This window comes from Primulina eburnea, chromosome 5 (assembly GCF_022965805.1).
Source record: "Primulina eburnea isolate SZY01 chromosome 5, ASM2296580v1, whole genome shotgun sequence".
Lineage (NCBI taxonomy): Eukaryota > Viridiplantae > Streptophyta > Magnoliopsida > Lamiales > Gesneriaceae > Primulina > Primulina eburnea.
In genome coordinates, this window is record NC_133105.1 from 25,500,917 (window position 1) to 25,512,878 (window position 11,962).

An 11,962-nucleotide genomic window follows, 5' to 3' on the forward strand; every position below is an offset into this window, starting at 1 on the left:
GTGTGCTTAAGTACATTAAAAACATCAAAAGTAATCTCCTCCTCGCCCACTCGCAATCTCAACTTCCCTTCTTGTACATCAATCAGTGCCTTGCCAGTCGCAAGGAATGGTCTCCCCAAAATTAGAGGCATCTCTGTATCCTCCTCTATGTCGAGCACCACGAAATCCGCCGGAAAAATGAATTTGTCCACTTTCACTAGCACATCCTCAATCACTCCTCGCGGGTACTTGACAGATCTGTCAGCCAGTTGCAAAGACATCCTCGTCGGCTTAGGTTCTCCCAACCCAAGTTTCCTAAACATAGACAATGGCATAAGATTAATACTTGCACCAAGATCACATAATGCCTTATGAAAAACAATGTCACCAATCATGCAAGGAATAGAGAAACTCCCTGGGTCTTTTAGTTTCGGAGGGATTTTGTTTTGCACCAAAGCGGAGCAATTTTCGGTTAAGTTCACTGTCATATGTTCCTCCAACTTCCTCTTATTAGCTAAAATGTCCTTCAAAAATTTAGCATAACTAGGCATTTGCATTAGAGCATCGGCAAAGGGAATATTGATATGCAACTTTTTAAACACCTCAAGAAACTTACCGAATTGTGCATCTAGTTTTGCTTTTTTCAATGCAGCAGGAAAAGGAGGAGGTATAACAATTTTAGGTTGTGCAGTGGGTGCTGGTGTAGAGTTAGAAGAGTTACCTTTAGATGTCGCAATCTGTTCATCCGGCACTTGAATTTTTTCTTTCTCTCTTGACTCCAAAACTTTCCCACTCTTCAACTCAATGGCTTTCACTTGCTCTTTTGGATTGGTCTCGGTGTTACTTGGCAAGGTGCCTGGCTCTCGACTTGCTATCATCTTCGCTAACTGACCAATCTGATTTTCAAGCCCCTTTATCGATGAATCCTGATTTTGAAGTCTAGTTTCAGTGGATGAAATAAACCTAGACATCATTTGCTCCAAGTTGGACTTTTCTTCTCTAGGAGGATTGGATCTATACATCGGTTGTTTCCCATATTGTTGTCCTCTTTGCGGTCTATTCTGACTGTTTTGACCGCCCCATGAGAAGTTGGGATGTTGCCTCCACCCAGGATTGTATGTGTTCGAATAAGGGTCATGCCTTGGGCGGTTTTGGACCCCCACTTGATTTACGGGTGCCTCATTTTGCACATAGAATGGATTGTCATCTTGACAATCCTTCGCATAGTGTTCCCCTCCACAATTTTCACAGAATATCTCTTGAAGACGCATAGCTGTGCCACCCACGTTCAAGCCATCCAATTTCATGTTCAATGCATCAAGTTGTGCAGTAATAGTAGAAAAATCAGTTACCTGGTGAACTCCTGCACTTCTCCGCTGGTTGTTCCTGTCAGATTGAGGATGATAACTGCTAGCAGCCATCTCCTCCAACAACTCATATCCTTCTTCCGCAGTTTTCTCAAAAGGTTTCCACAAGCAGCAGCATCTATCATAGTACGGTTAGGAGTAAGAAAACCGTAATAAAATGTTTGAACGACTAACCCAAGTGGTAACTCGTGATGTGGGCATATTCGTAGTAAGTCCTTGAAGCGTTCCCATGCCTCATATAAATATTCCTGATCGAATTGAGCGAATGTTGTAATGTCTGCCCGCAGCTTCATGGTCTTGGAGGGAGGGAAGTATTTGATGAGAAATACTTTCGCCATGTCCTCCCATGTAGCGGTCGAACCTACAGGCAAACAATTTAACCACGCTTTAGCTTTATCACGCAAGGAGAAAGGAAATAAACGCAACCTAACAGCATCATCAGAAACTCCAGTGAATTTAAAAGTATCGCAGATTTCAAGAAAATCCGTGATGTGCGTGTTTGGATCATCTACTGCAGTTCCTCCGAATTGGACTGTGTTCTAAATCATCTGGATTATGGCTGGCTTGATTTCAAAGTGATTTGCCCGCACGATAGGTCTCACAATGCTAAGGCGTGCACCCTCCAACGAAGGTTGGGCATACTCCAGCATTGGTATGCGACGCGGCATCTCGACTTGTCTATTTTCACGCTGTTCCTCCTCACGTTCTGGCTCGTGTCTCTCCATCAGTTATTTAAGCCTCTGTTGTTGTCTTCTTCTGCGGAAGGTTCTTTCAATTTCAGGATCGAACTCAAGCTCCACGTCAAGTGACTTTGGCATGCACTGGAAGGGATATCTGTAATAAAATATGAAGTGTTATCTCAAGAGAAATAAAATAATACTAAGGAAAATAACTAAAAATAAAATTGTAGATTAACAGTCTGACCGACGAATTCGGTTGGGATTAATTCTAGCAAGCGGACTAGGTCAAGTTATAGTAAATGGACGAACAGTCCAAGTATCGATCCCACAGAGACTATTATTTAATTACTAAGATTCAATTATTTTATTTAATCTAGGCAAACAATAACGAGTGATTTGATTGTTATTTCAACTAAGTGAATTTTTAAACCAATTTATGCTAATTTTAATGACTAAATTAAATATCAGAGAAGCTTGGGACTTGGGATTTTCAAATTTAAATAAAATGATCGGGAACACACGACGGTAATAAACTTTGATTAATATCATGCACTGGAATTATTCGACTAGCAATTATTCGAAGTCACGATGTAATCCTCTAATTTAATTATAAATCTATTTCTAGAATTTATAATCCTATTTTCATTTAACAGTCCAGTTATTTCTAATTGAATTTAATTAAACAAAAACGCATGCATCAACGATAGAATTACAGCTGTCGCCTAAAATCGCACACTGAAACCGAATACTATTTCTAGTCGGTTTAACCGTGTGTTGATTAATATTTTTGAAGCTAATTCCAATCTATTCCTTTCGAGTCAAGATCGAACAACAAATATGCAATTAATTGGCCAAATCAAAAGCACGAAAATTACGCAAACAATAATCAATAACATGAAATAATTATGAATTAAACGATCCAACGAATAAACAAAATCAGTCGTTTGTCCCTATCGTGGTCCCGATCACAAGAAAAACTACTCCATAAATCCAAAACTAAAATCAAATTTAATGTTTGAATTCATGTCTAAAAATAAGAAAATAAAAGAGAAGAGAAATCTCAATGATGGTGCGCGGATCTTGCGTGTAAATTGCGCTGTCTTTTTCTCTCGGTTCTCCCAAGTCTTCGCCGTCTTCCAAAGTCTCAAAGCTTGCGCCTTTTTTTTCTCCAAAAGTCGGCTCTCTCGAATATTCAACCCCTTTTTTGTCTAGGTTTTTTCCTTTTTATTTCCTTCCCAAATCACGAGCAAATCTTCGCCTAAAATCTCGATCTGATAATGTGTACACGGACCCCGTGCCTGCATCCGGAGAGGGGTCCGTGTAGGCTCTGGATTTTTCTTTCTCGAGAATGGCTGACACGGACCCCGTGCAGGGGTCCGTCTGGAGATCCGTCCACATACTGTAAGTTGGGTTCTCGGGTGATGAGGGACACGGACCCCGTGTAGGGGTCCGTCGAGGCTCTGTAAATTGTGTCTTGGCAAATGAATGGCATGGACCTGTCTCCGGGGTCCGTGGCTGGGTCCGTGTCTCTTCGGCAAAATTCTTCTTTTGTGGTTGAATGATACGGACCCTTACACGTGGTCCGTGTAAGGGTCTGTGTTTGGTTCATGCTTTCTTCCTATTCTTCCGGGTATTTCTGACGTGGCATTGCGGAGTTTGACATTTCTTTCATTTCTTTGGCTTTCCTCCTCTTTTGGTCAAACCTAGAATTTGCCATAATAGTACGAATTAAGCGCAAAACTCGGAATAAAACATGCCAGATAAGCACGGATACGACAAAATAAAATCCCTAAAATGCTATATAATTCGTGCTTATCAACTCCCCCACACTTAACCCTTGTTCGTCCTCGAACAAATTAGACAATAAATAAAGATGAAAATATTTCAGATTCAGAACTCAAGTACCACAATCAAAACTTCTCAATTTATCAAATTCTTTCACCTCCAGTCAAAAGATCACGCTTCGCATATCACAAGATTCGTTTTCGTCACAATTCAAGATTGAATCATTTACCCAGTAAGGATCAACAGAACAAGATGTGTGTAGTGTGCAGGTCAGACTCGTACTCATCTCCAGCTACTTAGTTTCATGATCACTTATTTTCATTTGTTATCGAAACGCCCCATATGCTTGACTTTCATACCCCTCTCTACTAAATGTAGAACGACGGTGACTTGGTTAATAGGTCTTTTTAAGCTTATAACGTAAGGCCAAGGCTCACGGCTACAATAAAAGATATGGGAATCAAAAAGAGAGACAATACAAATTATTTCTGCAGCACATTCATTCAACTTTCGACTCGTCAACAATTACTGTATTTTCATCATTTTCAGAGCTCTAGCGTCTCCTTTTCTTTCTCATTGTTCACCAATTTTCACCCACAGAATTTTGTTTCGGGTGCTTTCAACACTATACATTTTCCTCCTTTTTCCTTTTCTTTTCACTTTTTTTTTTCATGAATAAAAATTCATCGACTCCTTTTTTTCACTTTTCACTTTTGTACGGAATTTATGATTACTAATAAAATATTTTCAAATGCTATCATTATCCAAAAAGTTTTATTGATTCTTTCATTTTTTGTTAAAATTAATAATTTTAAATAGGATATGTTAAAATTAAAAGTTATGATAATCTTATATTCATAGTATATATATATATAAAAAAGTTATTAAATTCTATAAATACACGAAAAATATATTTATTTAATATTTTTTTTGTATGTTTAAGTACATAAAATATTCTTGTCGAATGTAGGAGTGATATAAAAATACCGAATTTTTCGGTATTTCGAGATTACCATATCGAAAATATCGAATTTTTAGTGTATTGAAGATTTCAGTTTTCGGTATGACAACGGTATGAAATTTAAAAATTTCGCTATATACTAGAATACCGAAATAATATATAAAATATATAATATTTAAACAATAAATTTATAAAAAATTTAAAAAGTTTTTTTAGTATAAAATGATATATAAAGTTACGGTACAGAAATATCGGTATACTATACAATTTCGATATAATCAATATGTTAATTATATGTACCGATATCGATATAAAACTTTTCTTATACCGTAATTTTCGGTACAATATACAGTATAAAATTTTCGGTACGGTACGACATACCCACATAATCGAATGTAATGTATATGTTCATCTATCATAATGAGAAATTAATAATTAATTATGCGGATTCCTATTTTTATATTGTTACATAATATTTTCCATAAAAATGATTTTTAAGATAGACAACATATTACAAAAGTTGAAACACGATATAATCATAAAAATATCATATTCTTTCATCCACCTCATATGATTAAAAATTCAGATTTCGTATTTTTGATTGAATGTGAATGCGAATGCATAACAATATAAAAGCCACAAGCCAAAGTTTTCCTTTCTTCATATGCACAAGCAAGCTATTTTCAAAAAATTTCTTAAAAAATATATTATAAAATATGTTTATAATTTTTTATTGTCGTGATAATTGGGATCTCATTTTTAATTTTTCATTCTATATGGTACAATTTGGTACATATGATATGATAAGTAAGGGATATACAGTATAATGATAAATCAAGAAGTGAGGAAAAAGTGTGTAAACTCAAGAAATCATTGTGTATACTTCAAACGCGGTGAAACAGGTGTAATGTTATATCTAATGTTATATGTGGATGATATATGGATAGAATGTATAGAGAGATAAGAAATTATCAAGCTCAACACTCAATAATTGATAGCATGTATCCAACATTTTTATCAGTTGTTGGATTACTTTAACTTGTTATTTTGCAAACAATAATTTCTTCCGCTGCTATTTTGAAGATTTAACTTGATTTATCATTTTATTTTATGAATGAGGCATTTTAATTATTTTAAAAAAGATAATTTTAAATTTTTCCGCAAATTTTCAAACACGAATTTTCGGGCCATTATAAAATATATTATCGTCATCTCACATTGATTAAAAATGAAACTTTTAAATAGTTTCTAGCGATTTCAATGGACTCCTAAAGTAACTTGTGTTAATCATTTTCGTAAACAAAATACGGATACGAGTTAGTTTCTATAAAAGTTCATTGTGTAATAGTGCAAGCACGGACCTGACTCCGAGAAGTGACATAATTGTATCAAAATGAATTAACAATCAAAATTAATTATGTTATCTTTATCTTTCAATTGATTAGTTCTTCGTCGTCTCATCCATAAGCTTCACATAAATTAAAATTAATATAGTGTTCTAGTGATATCTTTATTGCTCTCTAACTATAGTGTTCTAGTGATATCTTTAATGCATAATATTGGTACATATATATTTTGAATTTGATTTAAAAATGCATATGAGTAGGGTTATTCTGAGTAATTCACAAAGCATCTAGTTTGATAAATCAAACTTTGACATCCGAAGGTGCTTCAATTAAAACAAAAAATAATAAATGCAGCTGGATTCAAATTGGGTATTAATTTCAGAGGCCCCAATTCAATCACAGATTCCAGCTTCAAATGATTGGTACAAGCCCTAACCTTTTGCTTGACTTTGGTTTAACTACAATTTTTTTTGAAAGTTATTGTTTTATGTCTCGTTCAGATATTTTTATTGCTGGAAAAGGTCCAGATTTGATTTTTATTTTTTGCTCAAGTATGGTTGTTTCTCTATTTGTATTTGTATTTGTGGGTTTTTTTTCGATTTTTATCTACTTTGATTCTGTTTTTTTTGTTTACCCATTGTAAGTTATTTTTCTATGATAGTACGTACTTATACATGCTTGCAAAATACAGTGAATTGAATTTTTGGTATGATTATTTATATGCGAGAAGAGACATGGAGCATGGAGATGAGTTTTAATTCTGCAAGATAGTGAGGAGTCCTAGTTATTTACACCTGGGGGAAATTTTTTACTATTAATAGGTATAAGGTGTGATTCCTTAACTTGATAATTGGAACTTAGATGCACATATTTGATTCCATTTTAACTAGTTTTCTTAAATCGGAATGTGCTGCTATATGTTTGACTAGTTTTCTACAATCGTGGTTTGCACAGGATTGGACCTGGGGCATGATATTCACCTTTTTTTTTGTCATGATTAGTTCCTGGGGATAGAGTTCCTCCTTTTTATTCTTGCCCTTGGTTGACTATAGTTTAAATTTTTGTTCTTTTTTTTTTATAGTTGTTTCCAAATATTTGTCCTACTTGTAGAAAATAAATTTGCTTTCGTGGTTCTTGAAGAAATTTTGACGAAGAGATCAGTTTCGAGTGCTTTATAAGTGGAACGTGCAGTTAAATGTTTAGCTAGCATTTAACACTTTGAACAAACAGTTTCTCGTAAATGAGGTGGTGCATTAACGAGCATGGTTGCATGCGAGACACGGTTGAAGTATTCTTAGTGACATGACTGCATTATGAAATTACTCGTATGTTAGTTTGTTTCGGAAACAAAGGATAAAATGGGTAACCTTTAGTTCTATTCCCATCCATTACTTCCATTTTGAAGCTCTGAAGCAATCTGTCTTTGGAGTGAGAATTTACGGAAGCATCATTGGCCTGGCCTTATGAACTTTGTGGAAAGTTTTTCTTTGATTTTAAGTTCTATAATACGTAATTTGCTGTGAAGAATGAGATGCAAACTGAGATTTAGAAATGTTGAGGTCTCTTGTTGTTTACATTCTAGTTTTCCAGAAAAGCGAGCATGTTCCACAAGTTTGCAAATCATAACACTATTTTATCCTTCATCTTTTCCTTGGTTGTAGAGATGTGTATATTTTTTCTTGAGGGGGTGTGCATATATGTTTATAATTCTACCTTATTTTACCTATTTGAATTTGCCAATGTATATGAGATAAGATACATAAACATAACCACAGATGCTATAATTGAAAATATCAGATTCCTTAAAGAATTGTTTAGTTTCAATTTTCCTATTAAGATTTGGCACCACATTTGGATTACATCACAAGCAAATTTTTCGTTTTAATTGTTTGGTTTAAAAGTTGTGCAGCACGGAAGTACACTGTTTATCTATGTCTTGCAGCTTTATAATATTTTATCACGCTGTTTCAAGCACTTTTCATGTTTTGTCTCTTAATAGCTTTATAAAATTATTCTGTGGCTAATCTTGATTATTCAATATTAAAAACACCCGTGTCCTTTGTTGCTGAAGGTATAGTGATGCTGAACCTTGATTATAAAGGCCATCAATCAGAAATCTAATTCTTAAGTTTTTAAAAATTTGGAGTGTCGTGCTTATCATGTGTTACGAGTGATTTTAGGGAGTTTGAAGAGTAAAAGATTTCCGAATATTATAATTTGTAATGGAGCAGAAAGGAAATGGACAGTCGCCGGGTATTGGGGTCTTGGGTAGCTTTGCTCAGAAGCCATATGGCATGATGTCATATCCGGCCAACCAAATGGCTGGAACCTCTTCTCCAGCACCGGTTGGATCGATTCAATCGTCCCAAGCTGGTGGTCTTTCTGCCTCTCCAGCTCAGATGGCACATCATCATCTCGCCTACCAGCACATACATCATTAGCAGCAGCAACAATTGCAACAGCAACTCCAAATTTTTTGGCCTAGCTGTTATGAAGACATTGATCAGATAACCGACTTTAAGAACCATAGCCTGCCGCTGGCTAGAATCAAGAAGATAATCAAAACTAATGAAGATGTTAGAATGATCTCAGTTGAAGCATTTGTTATCTTTGCACGAGCCCGTAGATTCTTAAGCAGGTTTGGTATCCACATAATTTCTAGTTTGTGCGCCATCTAGTTAGAAACCCAAGTTCTATTAATTGCTCTTCCTGGCTTATTCTCTTGAAATTTGTCGTTATCAATTCAATTTCGTAATTTAAAATGTATTTTGTAACTAATTCGTCTCTTATTAATCTTTTCCTATTTTCACTTATTGATTTGTCTTTTTCTTATTTTTCACTAACCTTGCTATTTTTTAAATTTATATTGTTTACACAAATGTATGAACTGACTCTAAATAAAAAATTGTACGGAATTTATGATTACTAATAAAATATTTTCAAATGCTATCATTATCCAAAAAGTTTTATTGATTCTTTCATTTTTTGTTAAAATTAATAATTTTAAATAGGATATGTTAAAATTAAAAGTTATGATAATCTTATATTCATAGTATATATATATAAAAAAAAGTTATTAAATTCTATAAATACACGAAAAATATATTTATTTAATGTTGTTTTTGTATGTTTAAGTACATAAAATATTCTTGTCGAATGTAGGAGTGATATAAAAATACCGAATTTTTCGGTATTTCGAGATTACCATATCGAAAATATCGAATTTTTAGTGTATTGAAGATTTCAGTTTTCGGTATGACAACGGTATGAAATTTAAAAATTTCGCTATATACTAGAATACCGAAATAATATATAAAATATATAATATTTAAACAATAAATTTATAAAAAATTTAAAAAAAAAATTTAGTATAAAATGATATATAAAGTTACGGTACAGAAATATCGGTATACTATACAATTTCGATATAATCAATATGTTAATTATATGTACCGATATCGATATAAAATTTTTCTTATACCGTAATTTTCGGTACAATATACAGTATAAAATTTTCGGTACGGTACGACATACCCACATAATCGAATGTAATGTATATGTTCATCTATCATAATGAGAAATTAATAATTAATTATGCGGATTCCTATTTTTATATTGTTACATAATATTTTCCATAAAAATGATTTTTAAGATAGACAACATATTACAAAAGTTGAAACACGATATAATCATAAAAATATCATATTCTTTCATCCACCTCATATGAATCCACCTCATATGATTAAAAATTCAGATTTCGTATTTTTGATTGAATGTGAATGCGAATGCATAACAATATAAAAGCCACAAGCCAAAGTTTTCCTTTCTTCATATGCACAAGCAAGCTATTTTCAAAAAATTTCTTAAAAAATATATTATAAAATATGTTTATAATTTTTTATTGTCGTGATAATTGGGATCTCATTTTTAATTTTTCATTCTATATGGTACAATTTGGTACATAGGATATGATAAGTAAGGGATATACAGTATAATTATAAATCAAGAAGTGAGGATAAAGTGTGTAAACTCAAGAAATCATTGTGTATACTTCAAACGCGGTGAAACAGGTGTAATGTTATATCTAATGTTATATGTGGATGATATATTGATAGCATGTATAGAGAGATAAGAAATTATCAAGCTCAACACTCAATTTAAGGCAGAGTTTGACATGAAGGATCTTGGTCCAGCAAGGATGATGCTTGGCATGGAAATAAGGAGAGACAGGGGAAGTAAACTGATTTACTTGTCCCAACGATCATATATTGAAAACGTATTGTGTAAGTTTGGAATGTTAGATGCAAAGAGTGTGCTAACACCATTAGCACAACACTTCAAACTCACTACATCACAGAAACCAGAAACAAGTGAAGAAAGAAATTACATGACTAAGGTACCTTATGCAATTGTTGTGGGATCAGTAATGTATGCAATGATATGTACAAGGCCTAATTTAGCATATGATGTAAGTATGGTGAGCAGATTTATGGCCAACCCAAGGAAAACTCATTGGGAAGCCCTCAAATGAGTGATGAGATACCTCAAGGGTACAGTGAGGTATAGTTTGTCCTATGGTGGAGTCAATGAAATAACTGAACCATTGAGCGGTTTTGTGGATTCTGACTTTATAGGTGCATTGAAACTAGGAAGTCTACAACTGGATATGTTTTTACAATGTTCGGAACAACTATCAGCTGGAAAGCAGGCCTTCAATCAGTGGTGGCACTGTCAAATACAGAGGCCAAATATATTGCCATTACAGAAGGAATTAAAGAGGCTCTGTGGTTACGTGGATTAGTTGCTGAACTAGAAGTTCAAGATGTAACATTAAGGCTGTTGTGATATAGTCAAAGCGCAATTCATCTAACAAAGAACCAAAGTGTTTCATGAGAGAACTAAGCATGTGGATGTGAAATTGCATTTTGTGAGAGAAATAGTTGGAAAAGGAGATGTCGAGCTGGAAAAGGTAAAAACTGATGACAATGCAGCATACATGTTAACAAAATCAATCACAAAAGAAAAGCTTCAACATTGTTTAAGATTGATCGATGTTGAAGAGCTGGAAGGTCCTTAGACTAAGGTCACATAATGGCGAGTAGCACTCGGGCCAATCGCGAGACAAGGTGGAGAATTGTGAATATATTGTCTAAAAGCATTGACTTAAGCACATGGAATCTTGTTCAGGTGGAGATGGTCCAGTGGCACAAGGCTGGTTAATCGACCAAACAGAAGGGAAGAAGCGGTTGGTGGTAGTTTCTAGCAGATAATCCGTACGCACATGGACTCATATGTAGATGCAATTTTAAGTTTTGTGATCTATCTGAGCTATTATGTAATGTACCATATTTTTATACTATTTTTAAAATTTGCGGAAAAATAAAAAAATTTCTTAGATATGAAATAAACCTTAAAATTTCGATTAAGATAAATTGTTCATCCAAAACATTTGGCATAAAAAGATCACAAAATAAATTTTCTAAAAATACTTGTTCAAACAACGTGAAAAATCTAGTAAAAGTCAGAGTATTAAAATCGTTATGCATAAAATCTTAAAACATTTGCGGTCCTCGGGTTTAGCCTCCTACGCAGTCCAAGCCGGCTCACTGGTCCCCACCCCTCGTCTCCTCATGCTCGTCCTCACCTATATCGATCAAGTCTAGTGAGTCTAAAGACTCAACATGTATAAACTGGAGATAAAAAGTAATACGTAATAAAATCACATGCAACTTAAAAGTAGAGCGTACATACTTAAACTTGAACTTACATACATAAACATAGACATTCCATCATCGTAAAACTTTTCGTAAATATACTTGCATCATACATACTTGAACATGCATA

General features: G+C 34.0%; 1 long non-coding RNA gene and 1 other non-coding gene across 2 annotated transcripts; both read left to right on the forward strand.

Annotated features, from left to right (window-relative positions):
• Positions 1–1,529: 1,529 nt before the first annotated feature.
• On the forward strand, positions 1,530–1,635 carry LOC140833174 (small nucleolar RNA R71). The gene has a single exon (XR_012118308.1). It is a non-coding gene; the product is annotated as a small nucleolar RNA R71 (small nucleolar RNA).
• A 4,890-nt stretch (positions 1,636–6,525) lies between these two features.
• LOC140833125 (uncharacterized) lies at positions 6,526–8,667 on the forward strand. Its single transcript, XR_012118298.1, has 3 exons — positions 6,526–6,540; positions 7,073–7,597; positions 8,303–8,667. It is a non-coding gene; the product is annotated as an uncharacterized lncRNA (long non-coding RNA).
• Positions 8,668–11,962: the final 3,295 nt, after the last annotated feature.